General features: G+C 42.6%; 1 long non-coding RNA gene and 1 other non-coding gene across 4 annotated transcripts; one reads left to right on the top strand and one right to left on the bottom strand.

Moving 5' to 3' along the window:
• Positions 1–573: 573 nt before the first annotated feature.
• LOC134468447 (uncharacterized) lies at positions 574–5,391 on the top strand. Of its 3 annotated transcripts, none has more exons than XR_010038800.1 (5): positions 574–857; positions 1,955–2,015; positions 2,238–2,369; positions 2,561–2,658; positions 3,640–3,892. It is a non-coding gene; the product is annotated as an uncharacterized LOC134468447 (long non-coding RNA). The 3 variants fall into 3 exon arrangements; XR_010038799.1 differs by lacking the exon at positions 574–857 and adding an exon at positions 5,045–5,391 and having other exon boundaries at positions 1,116–2,015; positions 3,640–3,716; XR_010038798.1 differs by lacking the exon at positions 574–857 and having other exon boundaries at positions 1,116–2,015.
• Positions 5,392–13,785: 8,394 nt separating this feature from the next.
• LOC134469538 (U6 spliceosomal RNA) lies at positions 13,786–13,892 on the bottom strand. The gene has a single exon (XR_010039007.1). It is a non-coding gene; the product is annotated as a U6 spliceosomal RNA (small nuclear RNA).
• Between the last annotated feature and the right edge of the window lie 5,018 nt (positions 13,893–18,910).

Here is an 18,910-nt window from a genome sequence, read left to right as displayed (position 1 = left end):
CTGGCTCACACCCTATATGGAACATTTGTTACGTTACTGTTAGTGCAAATAAATCCCCGCGAGCCCAGTGAAGATGCCGCTCCTTGTCGTTAAGAAGAACTGTAGCCTGTTCGGCCCTCCAAGAGAATGTCATTTCCCCTGATGTCCATGCGGTCAATATAAAATCAGGAAAGGTTGCACGCGCATAGTTACAACTGTACAGTAAAGGCAAGAATTAAGAACCTACCGGTACGTGAAGGACATGAAATGTCACAGCGGACAAAATAGTAACAGGAAACCTCTCCGACCCTACCTTGGGCAACTCCACGTAGCGTCTTCTTTAATTCATATTATGCTCCTTGCTACCCCATGCTGGAAATGTAATCCTTGCCGAGCAATGCAGTGACAAACTTCGTCATTTTATGTTCAACATTTAAGACGGCATCGTTTCATCAGCGTAACACCCAAGTTGTACACAGATGAAACAAAGATGAAACAAGGTGAAACAAAGTGAGACAGCAATCAACCAATCGGCTAGCAGACAGCATGGCGGCATTTGGTGTACTGCACTGAAAAAATCCATATGTTGTGTATGTTAAATTAATCAAAGGGAAACATGTCACTTCTACCATGAATAATTATGTTTTGTGATTGGGCATAATGAAGTTATGTAACTTTAGCATGATGCCCAATAACCAACGACTTCCCAAATCCAGTAATGTTGTCACAACCTAATTCCTTTGGATAAGATGACCAATGGCTTTTACAACGCCAGAACAGATGGTGGCAGTAGTGTGCGGATTGTGTGTGGCAGCCGGAAACAACGAGCTTGCCGAGTTCTTTGACTGAATACATATCCGCGGACACTCTGAAGGCGGGTAAGTCAAAAAAGTAAACCACTGTAGGGCTGTTTGCATTTATCATGACTTTCCTAGAATCACATTTATATCACCCGTTTCGTTAGTGTACTTAGTTTTGGCATCAAGGCATACGTTTTATGAGCAAGAGAGTAAGCTTAGCTGGCTAATTCTCACCAATTCAAACTGGTTAGCGGCTAATTATCGATATAGTCTCCTTGTTTTAACTATTGTTGGGAGTTTGGAAGCTGTCACCCTTGTTGTACTGTATGCATGTTTGCATGTGTGACATTATTTTCGGTTACTTTGCGAGTTATAGCGAAAGAAACTACCTGGCAGCCCATAACGGGCAGCTAGCTAATTTATGCTAGGTGACAACAGCTGGTTCATTAACGTTGTATTAGTTCTATGCATTGACGTTGCGAGACCCGTGTGCGTCTGATTTCAAATGTATCCAGGACAGTCGTAGATACCATCAGTAGCTCTACACACATCAATGACACAGGGGAAGTAAAGTTACCGCTGATTTTCGGTATTGCTCCGTCTGACTGTGTGTGTACGGCCACAGTAAATGTTGATTAGCCGGTGGAACTTTTCGGTTTGAAAAAAGACGAGACGTGAGACTGCGTGACAGAAGGGGCTGTGTGTGCTTGTGTATGGGTGCGCGTTTGAATGGGTGCGTCGTGTGTAGAACTAGATGCTGCAGTTTGCAGCTGGTTTGATTCATGTCGTGGGTCACTTACCAATGTATGTAGGCCTAATTGGCTATGACCTTTGAAATAGTTGAAAGTAAATCCCAGTAGTATCTAGTGAAACACACATGCAAACGCCCTTCTGTCCCTCATTCCCTCAAACTCGATCTTCTACATTTGTTGTGTAAAAAGGACATAGCAAGTTTTTTGTATCAATGATCACTTTAGGATATTCCAGTGCATTTACATTCAATATATACTGTACCTTGAGTGAGGTAGAAATGCATATTGTTGCAAATATAAATACTGTTAATTTGTTATTTTTTGTAATTAATCATTTACTGAATTTCTTTGTAGAATATGTTACTATTATTTGGGTTTTTGTTCTCTGCATAACTGTCTCTTTCACCTATATTAATTCCTCAGCATTCAAGATGTTTGTAGGGTCCTCACCTCAGCTACCTCTCACAAGGTGCCCCTGAAAAAGGTGATGAAAGTTCTTGTGTAGTATCTAATCTATGACTATTAGCTCGTGTGTGTGTGTGTGTGTGTGTGTGTGTGTGTGTGTGTGTGTGTGTGTGTGTGTGTGTGTGTGTGTGTGTGTGTGTGTGTGTGTGTGTGTAAAATCTGTTGTAATTATTTTACATTTTTCTCTGCATAGCTGTCTCCTTCACCTATATTAGTTTATCTGTCTTTCTGGTCACAACAGAAATTCAAGACGTTTGGGTCCTCAGCTCAACTGACCAAGACCTTTGCTCATTGAAGGCATGAAGTAATTTGTGATGCCCCCACGATTGCAGTTTTTAAATCCAGATGGCTTGCTCTTTTTAACATGTGCGAGGTAAGTTATTTGTTGATTTTTGTGTGTGTTTATTTCCTCATTTTAGTAAGACCATCAGGCCTTTTTGTAACCTTTGTCACAAGTCTTAAGTTACAAGTATTTTGTAGGTATGTGTTTTGTGCCCTGTTTCAAGTTAAGTGCCAAGTTCAAGAGGATCATGACAGTTGGTTTGCTGTTGAATTTCTTCTCAGAGCTGGATGGTCTTTCAACAACACTGCTCCGGGTCTTCAGCAAGAAAGGTGCTTCTCATGCAAGGAAGATACAGAGGATCCTGGTGCCCATGACTCAGGTAAAAACATGCACACTGCCATGCATCACAGTAATGCTAAAATTTCAAAATCTAATGTAATGGGGAGAAGTAGGGTGTCTTGGATCATATTGCATTTCTCCCACTAATTTCAATCCTTCAGCCAGTTTTGAACTCATTGTCTTCACCTCAGTTCTAACTACAGCTGGCTTTACACACAGCAGTCCTGGGCAATGATATAACAGTCTTTTGCAGGTCAGTTGATGTGGTTGCTGCTCTGTTTTATTATTATTTTATTTTTTTATTTGATTCTCATGTCTGTCTGGCTTGCGATTCCCATGAAATGATCAGGGGAATTAAAGGTACACTGTGTACGAGTTTTAGTTGTTTATTTCCGGAATTCATGCTACCCATTCACTGATGTTACCTTTTTCATGAATACTTACCACCACCATCAAATTCTAAGTATTCATTATGACGGAAAAATTGCTATTTTCATACATGAAAAGGGGGATCTTCTCCATGGTCCGCCATTTTGAATTTCCAGAAATAGTCATTTTTAGCTGCAGAAATGACTGTATTTGGGCCATACTAGAAAATATTAGTTTATTACTTGGTAAGCTTTCATGAAAAGGTCAAATTTGGCAATAGGCAGCCCAGTTTCAATTAGCAGCGTAGTTGCAGTACCTTTTTTGACCATTTCCTGCACAGTGTACCTTTTTAAGGTCAGACGTCACATTTTGGCATCACTTCAGTACGTTTGGAACCAGGGCTGAGTGCTGAAATGGTACCGAGTACTTGGGGCTAATGGAAAAGTGTCAGAGCTGCACCATGCCATATCAAACAGTGACGTACTGTACCACTTCACTGCCAGTGCCAACGATACACTACGCTACTAGATAAATGAGATGTGTCCTTTGTTTAATGTGATTGTACCTGTACTGCGTTTATTCTTCCTGTTGGTTAAAATGTTTTTCCTGCATGTTTGTTTCCTGGCATACATTGACCGGCCCTCATACGCAGACTGACAACATTGATGTGAAGAGGGAGTGCATGCTGAGGAGCTGACGGTCTACCTGAATGAAGAGCCAGACAAAGTGGTATGTTACAACTCGGCAGCTAGATCTGTCTTTTTCGTTATTAGGTGGCATAGGGAGATCGCACACATCAGTGGCCTGCGAGGCTCATTTTGTTGGGCTCTGGTGGGCTCCTCCTGTGCTACCTGACATGTCTCCTGGCATCTCATCCACGTTCTGGACACTGCTGGAGGACACACCAAACCTTCTTGCGTTGATGTGCCATCTTGGCCTCAGTTATGTGTTCTTTGCAAACACGAATCTGCCCAATTCCAGCTTTGCTAAAGCACCCTCACATCATCACAAACCCTTTGCCAAATTTCACGTTCAATCCAACACCAGTCATCTCTGATTTGTAGATCTCTGCTGGTCCCTATCTACCCATGAGGGTGTTGCACTTGCTGTGGCACATTGCGAAGGCCGCATTACTGAAGCAGCAGAAGTTATCTTAGAAGAAAACTTAAACTCAATATAGGTTTTAGTTCTGGAATACGATCATGCTGTAGGGTAATAGTTTTCTCATAGTTTCACCTTAGACAACTCCCCCTTAGGAGACCAAACTTTGAGCAGACTCTTTTGCATTGGATGGGTGGGGTTTGACATATCTTTCTCTCTCATGCAATTTTTGGTTGACAATGTGCCTAAAAGGGCCAATATGTTCAAAATACTAATAATTGTGCTGGTGGGGCAGCCGTGTCCTAGTGGTTAGAGAGTTGGTTTTTCAATCTATTGGTTGCAGGTTTGAATCTCCCCTGACCTGTCACTACATCTCCATCCATGGCTAAAGTGCCTAAGGCAAGGCACCTAACCCCACATTGCGCCAGGGCCTGTAACCAATACCCTGAAAAGTAATAAATGTAAGTCGCTTTGAATACATGAAAGCGTCAGCTAAGTGTAATGTATTGTAACAATTTTGCACACTGTATACTTAGCTGTATGTGTAAAGTTTCTCACCAACACTCGTGAAAAGATCATGACCCTGTTTCTCAAAAGCACCGTTGTTAGTTAGCGACTTGGTATTTTGCCAATGGGAAATTGCATGCAAGCAACGTTTTTACTGTAGTTACCAATGATGCTGTTGAGAAACATACTCCAGAATGGGGTCATAGCCACACCAAAAACGATGAGAGGTAATTGAACATCAGTTTGATCTCACATTCAATTGCCTAAACAGGCAGTGTGAGGGCACACAAGTCAACATCCTCCTCATACCTTTCATAAACTATACTAAATATACTACTATACTACTTTTCCCATCTCTGGGTGTGTTAGGGTGGACAGAAATGCCCCAAACTTGCGCCCACAAATACCGCTTACGGCTTCAATCATGGGTTTTGTTTACTGTTTTCCAGGATGTTGATCTGGACGGTCCAGCTGAAACGTATTGTCTTTGTGTGCGTGTGATCGGCAGAGAGTCCTCAACGACATTGGTAACGTACCTGTGGCCATTGCAGTGTTTGTTTTGGTTTATGCTCTTAATCTCTGTTACCTTCCAGAATGGAAGTACACTTTCAAATTTCTGTTTCATTCTAACCGTCTGTTTCATCAGTTTTTGCACTGCTTTTAAATGTACACTGTGTAAGATTCTTAGTTGTTTATTTCCAGAATTCATGCTACCCATTCACTAATGTTACCTTTTTCATGAATACTTAGCACCACCATTAGGGTGCATCAGTTGCCCCCTATGAAAAGATATGGCCTTGGCCCTATAGTAAAAATGTTCTACACCCAGTAAAAACACACTGTGTAAAATATTTTGAAATTTGGATGAAGTCTACTAATACTACTACTAACTACTAAGTCTAATAATGGTGATAGTCAAAATCTTGAATAGAAACAGGGCTGGACTGGCCATCTGGCATGGCGGGCATTTCCCGGTGAGCCCCGCACCCTCGTGGGCCCCCATTGTTTTATTTTTTACATTACTGAAAATAGGGGCCCATGAGGGTGCGGGGCCCACCGGTGAGTCAGTTCTCCGGCACTAATAATAATGAGGGGGCCCCCTTAAATCCGAAAGTGCCCGGGCCCTATTTATCGCCCAACCAGCCCTGAATAGAAATGGACATTTTGCTGCATAAAGCTACCCAATAAAAACATATTGCCTCAGCTGTGTGATAAAAAAAATTCTATGCACAGTAAAATCACTCTGTGGAAAATGTGTTGAAATTTAGATTAATTCTACTGGGTCCACCAGGCCCATGAAAATACAAAACAATGGTGATAGTGATGGGCAACCTGGATTCCAAAGTCCAGTGCCACATATTCCAAATATAGCCAATATACCGTAATGAACCAGCTGACCCACTGCCAGTATCAAGCAAGAGATTGCGAAGTTGTATGACTTTTGTGTGCTTCACCTGTGGGCCTAGGATTGTACAGGTAGCTGTTAATACCTGGTGGAACATCTGTACTAAAGCTGTGAATGCTCCTTGGAATGACTTAAGTTTTTTCAAGAAATCCCTGCAGTAGTTCAATAGAGTACATACAATACAACTGTATGTGATGTTGGAAAGAGTGGCTTCCCAAAACCTGTACTTAAGTGGGCAGTCATGGGTGAGCGGTTAGGGCGTCAGACTTGCATCCCAGAGGTTGCCGGTTCGACCCCCGACCCGCCAGGTCGGTTCGACTCCCGACCCGCCAGGTTGGTGGGGGGAGTAATCAACCAGTGCTCTCCCCCATCCTCCTCCATGAATGAGGTACCCTGAGCATGGTACCGTCCCACCGCACTGCTCCCCATGGGGCGCCACTGAGGGCTGCCCCCTTGCACGGGTGAGGCATAAATGCAATTTTGTTGTGTGCAGTGTGCAGTGTTCACTTGTGTGCTGTGGAGTAATGGCACTCTTCAATACAGTTGTATTGACTGCCTTGTAGCCTAGGCATTCCAAGGAACATTCACAGCTTTAGTACAGATGTTCCTCCATGAATTGTAGGCCCACAGGTGAAACACGTAAGGGTTAACGTTCGGCGAGAAGGTCGCTACCGTGGAATAGCAGCACGACAGAGAGAATCTTTAGACCCCGACGCGGAGCGGTGTGCTGCTATTCCACAAAGCGACCGACTCGCCGAAAGTTAACCCGCTTATTATATGGATATACTTAAATGATTCACACATGGCGGGGACATTTTAGGGGGACTTTAGGGGGACTTTAGGCCTATTTAATGTTAAGTCTATTATAGTTTTTAATGTTAAAAGATTGTTGCTGCGCAAAACAAAACAGTGCCGTTGTGGAACACCGCTAGGCAACAGCTAGGTAGCCAGGACAACAGGTGTTGTCTATCACAGCAGCTGATTAGAGTCTTGTTGAAAAGTCGCTTTAGCAGTGAAAAGTCTTGTTGCCATTGACAGCGGTCTGTTATAGACCAACCCGTCCGTTATCGAAAAATAACAGACGTGCGAACGTTGGGGAGCCCCGTTGAAATGAATGGAGCATTCGACCGATGACGTCACACCATATAATAAACAAATATAACAGTCATGCAGCTTTGCAATATCTTGCTTGATACTAGCACTAGTAGATACTAGTGGTCCAAGGCAGCAAGGAATTGATATTGTGTTGCAAAAGAGCAAATTTGCCTAAATATAGCAGTTTGACCATCAGTCTGTCCTGAGACTGAAGTCTGTGTAAGTGGATCGACTGAATACACAACCTGCTTAGATATTCCTTCTGTTTGTGCTCCCAATACAGGTGATTTCACTAATTACCTCATCAACCTGGCTTAAGTGGTAATTAGGCTCAGCTGGTTCATTATATTGGCTGGGGCAAATGTGTCACACGGTTTGTCCACCTCTGTTTTAAGACAATGGCAAACCTAGATTCAAAAGCTACAATCCAGTGCCACAGATTTCAAATTACCTGGTTTTACCTGTCCAATGGGGCACCTAAGTCTCCACCCCTTCCGGGCGGCTTATGGGGCTGGCAACGCAAAAACTTTTGACTGGGCTGTAATGGACTGATCAAAGCTATTTTCCGACCCACCTCGCATTTCCCCGTCGATCATACATATGCTGTGCCTCAGAATTAATAACAACCAATGGTGTGCTTGTTGACTTCACTTGGCAAGCGATTTTTGAGTTGTGTGTGTGCAAAAATATACAATTATTTGGACTACACAACAGACGTCGCATGTCCGACGTGCAGCCACTTAAGCCGCAGTGCAGCGGTAGGGTTGGCTGTGCCTCGGTTCACGTCAGATATGCGAGGCGCACGTGTAGTCTCTAACATAGTTTTGCACAAAAGCTAAAATAACGTTTCTTGCGTGTCGAAAATGAGTGGTCTTACGACGCAAATCCAAACCTTTCAAATTCACTGTCATCATATGTGAAATCCGGAGCACATGCCAAACGGGATGAGGATTTAGCTTGACTCGCTCCATTAACTCTCATTCAAAATTTTGAGAGCTCCAGCCCCATGGATCGGAAGTAGAAGGGCGTGACTTAGGTGCCCCATTGCCCTAACTGGAAAGGTAAAACTAGGTATGTCATTTGGAATATGTGGCACTGGACTTCAGCTTTGGAATCCAGGTTGCCCATCACCATCACCATTATTTTGTATTTTCATGGGTCTGGTGGACCCGGTAGAATTCATCTAAATTTCAACATATTTTACACAGTGATTTTACTGTGCATAGAACATTTTTATCACACAGCTGAGACAATATGTTTTTATTGGGTAGCTTTATGCAGCAAAATGTCCATTTCTATTCCAAGATTCTGACTATCACCATTATTTTCTATTTTCATGGGGCTGGTGGCCCCGGTAGACTTCATCCAAATTTCAAAATATTTTACACAGTGTGTTTTTACTGGGTGTAGAACATTTTTACTATAGGGCCAAGGCAATATCTTTTCATAGGGGGCATCTGATGCACCCTAACCACCATCATATTCTTAGTATTCATTATGACTGGGAAAAATTGCACTTTTCATACATGAAACTGGGATCTTGGCCATTTTGAATGTCAAGAAATTGCCATTTTTAGCTGCAAAAATGACTGTATTTGGGCCATACTATAAAATATTTGTTTATTACTTAGCAAACTTTCATGAAAAGATCAAATTTGGCAATAGGCAGCCCAGTTTCAATGAGCAGCATAGTTGCAGTACCTTTTTTGACCGTTTCCTGCACAGTGTACCTTTTTTTAAGAGTTTTTAGAGAAATTGAGAAATTAATCTTTCTCATTTGCACTTGAAGAGGTACCCTCATTTTGTATCTTGCTTTGATCATTACATGTGCAATGAAAAAATAAAGGCAACTAATTCTTCAACTTTATCGCGTGTAACTTTATTGTAGTTGGTCTTATAGGCTCAACTGGAACCAACTTACAACTGACGAACTTGGCTGACATGCATATTGGTAGATGCGTGTGCCTTGAGGTGTTTTCTAGCTTGTTCTGAACTGATAAGGACAACAATGAATGTTTAATTAATTAAGGTATATTGATTTTATGATTCACTTTTATTATGTTTGATGTTCATGTGGCTTGACAAGTATTGTCTTAATACAGTTAATTAGATGTGTTGAACAATCCAAACAATATTTTGTTGTGGGAACATAAATATATTATGGAAAGTATTTCCATCCAATTTGATTATGCTACCATAGCAAGATGTTGCTTTGTTGAGTCGATCAATGTAAATACTGCTGTAACTACCCCATGAAGTTGGTTCATCCAGACCTAAACCAAATATGTTGGAGCAACATGTAAAAGTTATGATGGATTAACCCTTTCTATTAAGGTTGAAATAACCTTTAAAAGTTATGTTGGCTGTACCCCTTGTACTTAGGTCACAGTTACACTTACATGTTATGTTGATCCAACATATTGACCTTAAAGAAACACTATGCAACTTTTTCATAGTCATGAAATGGCTTGGAACTCAGGGTTTTGCTTGACTGACCCGTTATGGCGAAAATGGGAATATTTCCATCACCATCTGGTGGTTCTGCTCCGAAACAGCACTTGCAGTTTTGCCTGTAGGCGCCGCGCCCTCTAGATTTCTATGGTGTATGAGTGGAACGAATGAGAGACACATTCATCCCCTTCGTTTGCTAACTAAGCAGCAACAGCTCGCTGAAAGCTGGCTACTACTGGCTAGCTGATTGTAAAATATCACGCTGGCATGCAGCGAAAACAACGAATGGGACTGCAAATAAATCACGAGCTAATTGAGATGAAAGGTTTGGACAGGCAAATAATTCGCTTATGTGAACATTGGAAAAGGGCTTCAAAACGGAGAGAGCCGAACGAACGCCAAAAGAGCAAATATGTGGATTTTATCACTCATTCACTGCACTGGGATATATGCATTAGCATTCTCAAAGTCCACGCCACCTCGTTTTAGTTTACAAAGCTACACAAATGTATACGAGTTGAAATCTGATGGCGCACATTTTACTTGATGTCAAAGGACACAATCAGTCGAGCGAGGCTAAAAATGTTGTTGCCGATCAAGAGGAAACAAAACGTGATCTCTAGCCGGCTTATGGGTGTCCACTTTCACTTTCAACACCACACAAGATAAAAACGCGTCTTGTCACCTCGACTTGGAAATCAAATCTTTATTATTACAACAAAATAAGCAATAGCCTTTTGTCTCCTCGTTCTCCTAATGTACAGGTACTATATAGTTACTGGAAATGTGAAATAAAGACGGGGATATCTGCCGGGAACAAGTGGATCAAATAATAGTAGGACTATCCATCTGAAGGAAGTGCAAACGTGATTGCAGTTGTGTGAAGTGAATAGACGAAGCAGCAAACTTATAAGCAAGGGGGAGAATCGCTGATAAAGCCCCTTAGAAGTGGAGAGAGCTGAATGCAAGGAAGAGGAAGAAAGAAGACGAAGAGATTTAATTCGCACATAATCTCGAAGCCAATGTCTGTCTAATTTAGTTCAATGCACATTTTCGGCAGAACCACTAGATGCCGCCATAAAGTTGTTTACATCGGTGTGTTTATGTCAAAGTTGCATTAGATATCTCAAGTCAAGTCAAGTCAAGTCAAGTCAAGTTTATTGTCAATTTCTTTACATGCACTGGTCATACAAAGAATTTGAAATTGCGTTTCTTGCTCTCCCATGCAGACATAGACTAATCTAGGTAAGGACATAGACAGTATAGACATAGACAGTACTCATACATGGACATAGACAGTATGGACGTAGACATTGCTCATACAGACATTTAAAGTGCAAGACTGGACAACAGAAGACTTGTAGAGAACATACATTAAGAGGAGGTATTTTGTTGTTCTTTTTTCTAAAAGTCCTTTATAGCGTTCTGACATAGTAATAGTAGCATTTGAAGAAATAAATAATTAAAAAAAGGTTTTTATTAAATACACCAGCAGCAGTATGTGTGTGTGTGTTTGTATGTGTTTTGTGTGCGTGTGTGCGTGCGTGTGTGTGTGTGTGTGTGTGTGTGTGTGTGTGTGTGTGTGTGTGTGTGTGTTTAGTGCAGGTAGAAAGTGCGGTGTGCGTCTGTGTGTGTGTACCTGTGTATGTGTGTGTGTGTGTGTGTGTGTGTGTGTGTGTGTGTATGTGTGTGAGTATGAGTTGTGTGTCAGTGTGTGTATGTTTGGGTTTAGTGCAGAAAGTGCAGTGTGCTTGTGTGTGTGTGTGTGTGTGTGTGTGTGTGTGTGTGTGTGTGTGTGTGTGTGTGTGTGTGTGTGTGTGTGCATGTGTATGTTTTGAGTTAGTGCAGGTTGAAAGTTCAGTCACAGATGTAGTAGTGCAGGTGGAATGTTCAGTCGCAGATATGGTGGTGGGGATGAGGGGGGGGAGCGTTGTCAGTGGCCTGGCTGGCTAGAGGCTGACAGTGAAGGGAGAGTGGGTTGAGTGTTCAGTATCTTGATTGCTTGATGCATCGTGCTGCTTGCAAGCCTGGTGGTACGGGAACGGAGGCGCCTGTACCTCTTTCCAGAGGGCAGGAGGCTGAACAGTTTGTGTGCAGGGTGGCTTGTGTCTTTGATGATCATCAGTGCTTTTCGGGTGAGGCGTGCGGTGTAAATGTCCTGCAGGGAGGGGAGTGGTACTCCAATGATCTTCTTCGCTGTGTTCACAACACGCTGGAGTGTCTTCCTGTTTTTCTCCGTGCAGCTTCCTCCCCACACTGTGATGCAGCTGGACACGACGCTCTCTATGGTTCCTCTGTAGAATGTTGTCATGATGGAGGGTGCAGCACTTGCCTTCTTTAGTTTGCGCAAGAAGTAGAGACGCTGATGGGCCTTCTTCGCCAGTGATGTAGTGTTGGTGGTCCAAGAGAGGTCGTCGCTGATGTGCACTCCAAGGAACTTGGTGCTGCTCACTCTCTCCACAGCATCACCGTCGATGGTCAGTGGTGGCAGTTGTTTTTGGACCCTCTGAAAGTTGACAACAATCTCCTTGGTCTTGTTGACATTCAGCAGGAGGTTGTTGTCTTTGCACCATCTGGCCAGCAGGTCTACTTCTTCTCTGTAGTGGGTCTCATCGCCCTTAGTGATGAGGCCCACCAGTGTTGTATCATCCGCAAATCTTTAATATCTTTAATATCTTTAATGTGACTCAACAAATACATTTCTTGCTAAGGTAGCATAATCAAATTGGATGGAAATACTTTCCATAATTTTTTTATGTTCCGCCAACAAATAATTTGTTTCAGTGTGTATGTTTAACTTCCCCATTGACCACCAATCACTGGCTGTAATCCGTCTCACTGTTGTATAGAGCCAAATGACGAAAGCAGAAATGAACAGCAGTGAAACAAACCAGAAGCATCACAACAGCAGGGTGATCAAAAAAAGAAAGCCTCAAATCCTGTGTCCAGACTGTTCTCTTTGTGCTTGCAAAAAAATATAACCCAGGTCACTTAAAGATGATTAGATGATTAATGATGACATAGCCTATACAATGGCATATAATGTCAATACAAAATTATACATTTTATATGTGCATATATATTAATTAATTAATTTATTTATTTTATTACATTTTGCTCCACTCAAGTTAAAGTGGAGTTGAAATGTGTGGGGCACAAGTTGAAATGTGTGGGGCCATCAGTTGTGCCGTGTTGACGTTGGCTCGAAAAGTGGTGGGGACATTTCAATCGCAAATGGTCCGGATATGCTGTTTTTGCATTATATTTGTGAAAGAATGGTAGGGACTAGCTAGGTTTATCTGGAAAGTGGTATGGACATGTCCCCACCGTCCCCCCCTAAAATTACGCCCATGGGTGGGTAGACAGCTGACATTGCTGTTGGACAACAGCTATGATTATATTTTTTAGTGAGCACATAATTCTATATGTGTTCATGCACAGTTTTGATGCTCTGCATGAAAATACACAATGAAAATCCACAAAAATAAAGAGAATGCATGAATGAGAAGGTGAGTCCACACTTTTGGCCTGTACTGTACACATATGTATTGTATTTCCTACATATGTCCTATAATGTATATTGTATATCCTAATTTAGACTCTGCGAATGAATAAAGTGCCTTCTGTGTAGCCCTCAGACTAGCTACCCCATGACACTAGAAAAGACTAAGGACAGCTCCAACAGGGGGCTGTGTGTGTGTGTGTGAGAGAGAGAGAGAGAGGGTGTGTGTGCGCGCGCGCGCGCGCGCGCATAGCTACCCCTTGACACTACAAGAGACTGAGGACAGCTCCAACAGGAGGTTGTTGCAACACAGTTTCTCTTATTGAGACTCCAGTGAAGCTGTTTTAGTATGGGGGTGATGTGCTGCTAGGGCCTAGTGCCTGTGAGCTGGCACCAGAGGTCAACTGCCCCTGGCCTTGCCCTTGGCTGCTTTCTTGTATGGTCTGATGTGGTCTGCATGGTGTGGGCTGTATGTGATCACTAAATAAAACTAGGGTTGCATTACCCCATCACAAGTCAACAGTAGACTCCATGGGCCACACAGGGCTGCGTCTGCTGTGCCATGGTGTATGTCGCCCCCAGTGGCGACTGTGTGAACTTCAGCCCATGGTTCACAGGTCCGCATCTGCATTACCACGGTCTCTGGCGCCCCCTAGTAGCGAGGGTAAAAAATTACAGAGAAGAATGTTGTTTTCGCGTTTTTAAGCGCTAAAATGTTAAAACTTCGTTAAATTATCATAAATATGGAACGCTTCACGAATTTGCGTGTCATCCTTGCGCAGGGGCCATGCTAATCTTCTCTGTATCGTTCCAATTTTAGTATATGTGCTGCCGGAGCGAGCACGAATTGCAACATTGCAACGTTGCAACATATAGTTGCCGGCATAGTGCCCGTGACGTCACTGGTGCCATGGTTCGCAACATTGTATCCGCGCGGCGCGAGGGCCGCTTATAGTGTGCGGGGAAACAAGACACAAACACCAGTCACTTTGTTGCATTTGCCTTTATTGACGTAGTCTCTACATCAAACGTCCAACATGCATGAAATTCCAGCATTTCCTGGCACTTTAAAGTCGCTACAGCCGCTATTGCACCATGGGTAGTTTCCTACTCCTCCCACTCCCTATGCTATAAGAACTAGATCTACTAAATCTAGACTGTCCTAGCGATGTCAAGCTTATCACATTGCACTGGCATGAAAAAACGTTCAACTAGTTCACTCCCTCTGCCCGTTTTTACCACTTCGCCCACCCATCCAGAACTCCGAAATCCAAATTGCAACATGTACGTTCTAAGCACAGGAAGTTGTCAGTTCCGTCCGTTCCCACCACCGGAGGGCGCTCGCTTGCCATTACTCACCTTAAGGCGCCAGGGAGAGTTGCTCCTTCACCGCAATAACTAAGAAATTCCGACAACTACACCAACACATAGTACATGTTCCTGTACTGGAACACCGACGCCGACCCATACACACGACAGATTACTTATCGTGCTCTAAACCAGTGCAAAGTAAAATAAGAGCTTCGTTGCAAAATGGCACAACCATATTTTGGACATTTAACTGGAAACTCGTTTGCATTGGGCATTGCATTACATTGCTCATGTTATGTGTAACATGTTCTAAAATTATTTGCATGGCAAGAATTCCCACTTGAGACAAGAGAGCGTCTGGACAGTCAAGACGACAAACTGCAGTGTTAAAAATTGGTTATGTCACTTTGCAACGAAACTCTTCAACCATCTACCCTGACTACAGTCAACAAAAGTGTTTAAAAGAAGACGCCACACACACGTTCTTTACTGAGACATGACAAAAAAAAAAACAGACGCCCAAACTCACATCACCAGCACAGATATGCATACAACACTCATAACAGCAGGGCCCACATCAGAAACATACATAACAGCACATTACAAAGACAACCAGAAATATGCATATGATACAATATTTTCAAACAGAGCCTACACCACAGACACACAAACAATGCTCAGAACATTGTAACAGAAGATATATGCATACAATATTTTAAAAAGTAGGGCCTAATAGTACATCAGAAAGGTGACCCGTCAACAGGCTCAGAACATAAATACATTTCAGGGCAATGGATACTGCAGGTGTGGTAGTTGGTGTCCATGGTAAGAGTGGAGTGAGGTCGCACTACTCGTATGCTACAGTTACAGTAAACAGGAACATACAATACAGAAAGACCAGGGGCACAACAGGGACATGGTGAAACTGTAAAATTACTTGTAAAAGGTCTAATACATTTGACTGTCAATTACCAGTTGTGGGGTGGTGGTAAGCAAGCAGGCAGATAAGTAGTTTCCAGTTGAAAGGACAAAATTATCAGTGCTAATATCAGCAATATTACATAGCATTACTTCTTGAAAAATGTAAAAGTTATTAGACACAATTTAGTTACCAAACTCTCCCTTTAAAGTACAATATAAACATGAAATAGTTAGATTTCCACTGAGGCCAGTTGATGATGCATCTGGGGTTGGTGTCCACCCATGGTAACTTCAGGGTGATGCAGCTATAGATGGTATCCGTGGTGCAACTGTGGTTGACATCCATGGGGTTGATGGATACAGTTGATGTTGATTTTGGTGTTGTCCACATTGACAGCAAGCAGATGCAGCCAGCTGGCTGGCATCCAGGGTGGTATCCATGGTGATAAAAACATGAGTGGTGTTGGTTGTGATGGATTCACGATCCAGTTGGCATCGAAGGAGATTTGAACCATGTTGACGGTAAGCTGATGTCCAGGTCATAGTCAGAGATGACGCAGACAGCTGCTATCCCCGGACCTGCGGCAGTAGGTGTATGTAGTCATTTCCGCGTTTCGCAACTGTGGTTAATATCCATGGTGACATCAGCCTGATGCAGCTGTGGAGGGTGGCCATGGTGATGAAGGTAGAGGTGGTGTTGGGTTACATAGCATTTAGCAGACGCCTTTGAGCAAAGTGATGTACAAGGAGGAAATGGGCAGCAGCTACGCAGGCGCAGTGTACAGTTGCAACACTGACATCATACTCCAAAACTAGGTAAAAGATGTAGCAAAAAAAATAAAATGCATTAAAAAGTGGCAAAAAGTAAAAACATACAAGTGCAGTGAACAGCTGCAACACTGACCGCATTGTCCAAAACATTGTAAAAGAAGATAGCATAAAATAATACAAGGGGTAACAAAGCAGATTTAGATAATAAACAAAGACATCTAGGCACAGTGTACAGTCGCAACACTGACAGCAATGTCCAACACATGGTTAAGGACGTGGCATAAAATAATAAGATACATAGAGAGCATTTTAGGCACCTAAAGGATGTTTAAAGCAATTAAGGTACATGAAAAAATATTAAAAGCAGTGGCTTTAGGAAAGAAGCTTTAAAAAAAAAAAAAAAGGCCACGAGGTGGATGATGGATACAGTTGGTGCTGATTTGGGTATTGTACACGTTGATGACAAGCTCATGTTGCTACGGGCAGGGTGGTATCCATGGTGAAGGTACGGGTGGTATCCATGGTGAAGGTTTGGGTGGTGCCGGTGGTGGTGATTCGTACAGGATGGATCCAGTCGGTGTGTGAGGGGCTGAGTTTCAACTGTGGTTGAGGTCCATCGTAACTTGTGACGCAGCTATGGGTGGCATCAGGTTGTGATCGCAACATACAGTTGGTGTCCACAGTGATTTGGGTGTCGTCTGTGGTGATGCAGGCACAGCCGGTTTCCGTTGGTGATTCAGCGGTATCCATGGCAATCTGCTCAGGGTGATGCAGGTCCAGATGCTGTGGCTCCTCTTCCTTGAAGTGCAGTTTCCAGTTAACTAGAAAAAGAAAAACAAACGCACTTTCCAAATACTACACCCCATCATAGGTGGTGGGCCCAGTCTCATATCTTGTCAGTTCGTTGGTGTTAACGAGTGGAACTTTATTTTTGCTTATATAACCCCCTGACAACCCATTAATTAATATTTTGGCTGTTGCCATCCTCAAAACTTGCACATTTATTCATAAAAATGACAACAAAAACTAGCCGGCCGAGTGACGTCACGTCAATGCAAAGTCAACGAGGCAGAATACAGCTAGCGCGTGCATGCTACCCGGAACCGTCAGATTTCATGGCAAAAAGTTACAAGTTGGGGGGTAAGTGGGCTCATTTGTTGTGTACATGCAAAACAAAAAAAAATCTCTCAAACTTTCAGAAGTGCTCTTTTTCTCTGTTAGTGTTCGGTTGTCTGACCATCATTAGGCAACGAGGGATAAATGTAAAAAAGGACAGCTCTGTTCCCTCAAAGCAATAGAGCAATGAGGTGACGGGGGTAGATCAATTCGCCAAAAAACTACGTGTCAGTAAAGAAATGTAAGCTGTGTTATTTTTTCCAGTAACAGCAAATTGGTCAGGAATGAAATGCCTACCTTGTTTCAATGATTAGGTGAATTATGTGCCTATGAAAAAAGCCCGATATGCGGATAAATATTCCCTTTTCAACTTTGAGGGGCGGAGACTTCCCATTGACTGTGCATTATGTGACGTCATCCCCAGTCTTTTTTATTTACGTTATTTTTTAATATAAACGTGCAACTTTTCAGCGTGGCAACAGCCAGAATGTTGCTTTACATATTGTCAGGAGGTTATATTAGAAAAATCAAGTTGCCACTCGAGAGTGAGAACGAAACTCGTTTTATAAAGGAGCTACGAAATCTAGCCCACCGTCTATCATGACATTATCTAAAACCACACATTTGTTACTATTAAGCCAATTAATTCAACATTGTTGAACTTGAAAAAAACAAAAAAACAAACGTGATCATCAGACCAAGTTAAAATCACACTATGTTATCACAGAATTAATTCTACATATAATAGCCCAACCGATATACACACAATATCATTTGCTCTGGGTCAGTGAGAAAACAAACACACTTTTAGAAAAGTAGAGAGCATCATTACTTCATAGACCTGAACTGATTTGATGCCATATATTTACCATGGCAAAGACATGTAATGAAATATATTTGCCACTACTGTTTGTAAAGGGTTTCAATTAATGCCAAATATCACATAAAACAGTTGGACTTAAGCAGCGAAGAGGCAGGAGAGTGATGCAACAGGGCATGGCTGTTGGCAGTCGTGTAGATCGCAGGATGGTATGTGATGAGATGCATGACCAGACCCAAAGAGTGATGACGATGAGAATGAAGATGGTCGTGGTGACGAGGTGGTGATGACAATGAAGATGGAGGTGGTGATGATGACAATGAAGATGTTGGTGATGGTGATGACAATGAAGATGGTGGTGGTGGTGATGACAATGAAGATGGTGGTGGTGATGAGGTGGTGATGATGACAATGAAGATGGTGGTGTTGATGAGGTGGTGATGATGACAATGAAGATGGTGATGGTGATGACTGTGGTGATAAAGATGGTGAAGGTAGTGATGGTGATGATAAGATGGTAGTGATGAGGGTGAAGATGACTGACAATGAAGATGATGGTGATTATGGTTAAGATGGAGATGAAGGCGATGATGGTAGTCATGGTGATGAAGATAGTGACGACGATGGTAGTCATGATGATTAAGATGAAGATGATGGTGAAGACGACGATGATAAAGATGGAGGTAATGAAGATGATGCTGGTGGTGATGAGCTGCTGATGACAATCATGTAGATATCAGGGTGTTGCAAGTGGGGAGGGAGGGAGAGAGAGAGAGAGAGAGAGAGAGAGAGAGAGAGAGAGAGAGAGAGAGAGAGTGTACATCACAGTGTACAGTTGCAACACTGACGGCATACTCCATCACAAGGTTAAAGATGTAGCAAAAAAAAAAAAAAAGATGCATTAAAAAGTGGCAGAAAGTAAA

Source organism: Engraulis encrasicolus, chromosome 18 (genome assembly GCF_034702125.1).
Source record: "Engraulis encrasicolus isolate BLACKSEA-1 chromosome 18, IST_EnEncr_1.0, whole genome shotgun sequence".
In the NCBI taxonomy this organism is placed as follows: domain Eukaryota; kingdom Metazoa; phylum Chordata; class Actinopteri; order Clupeiformes; family Engraulidae; genus Engraulis; species Engraulis encrasicolus.
The sequence above is the reverse complement of the archived record's forward strand: the minus strand, read 5'-3'. Positions and strand labels throughout refer to the sequence as shown.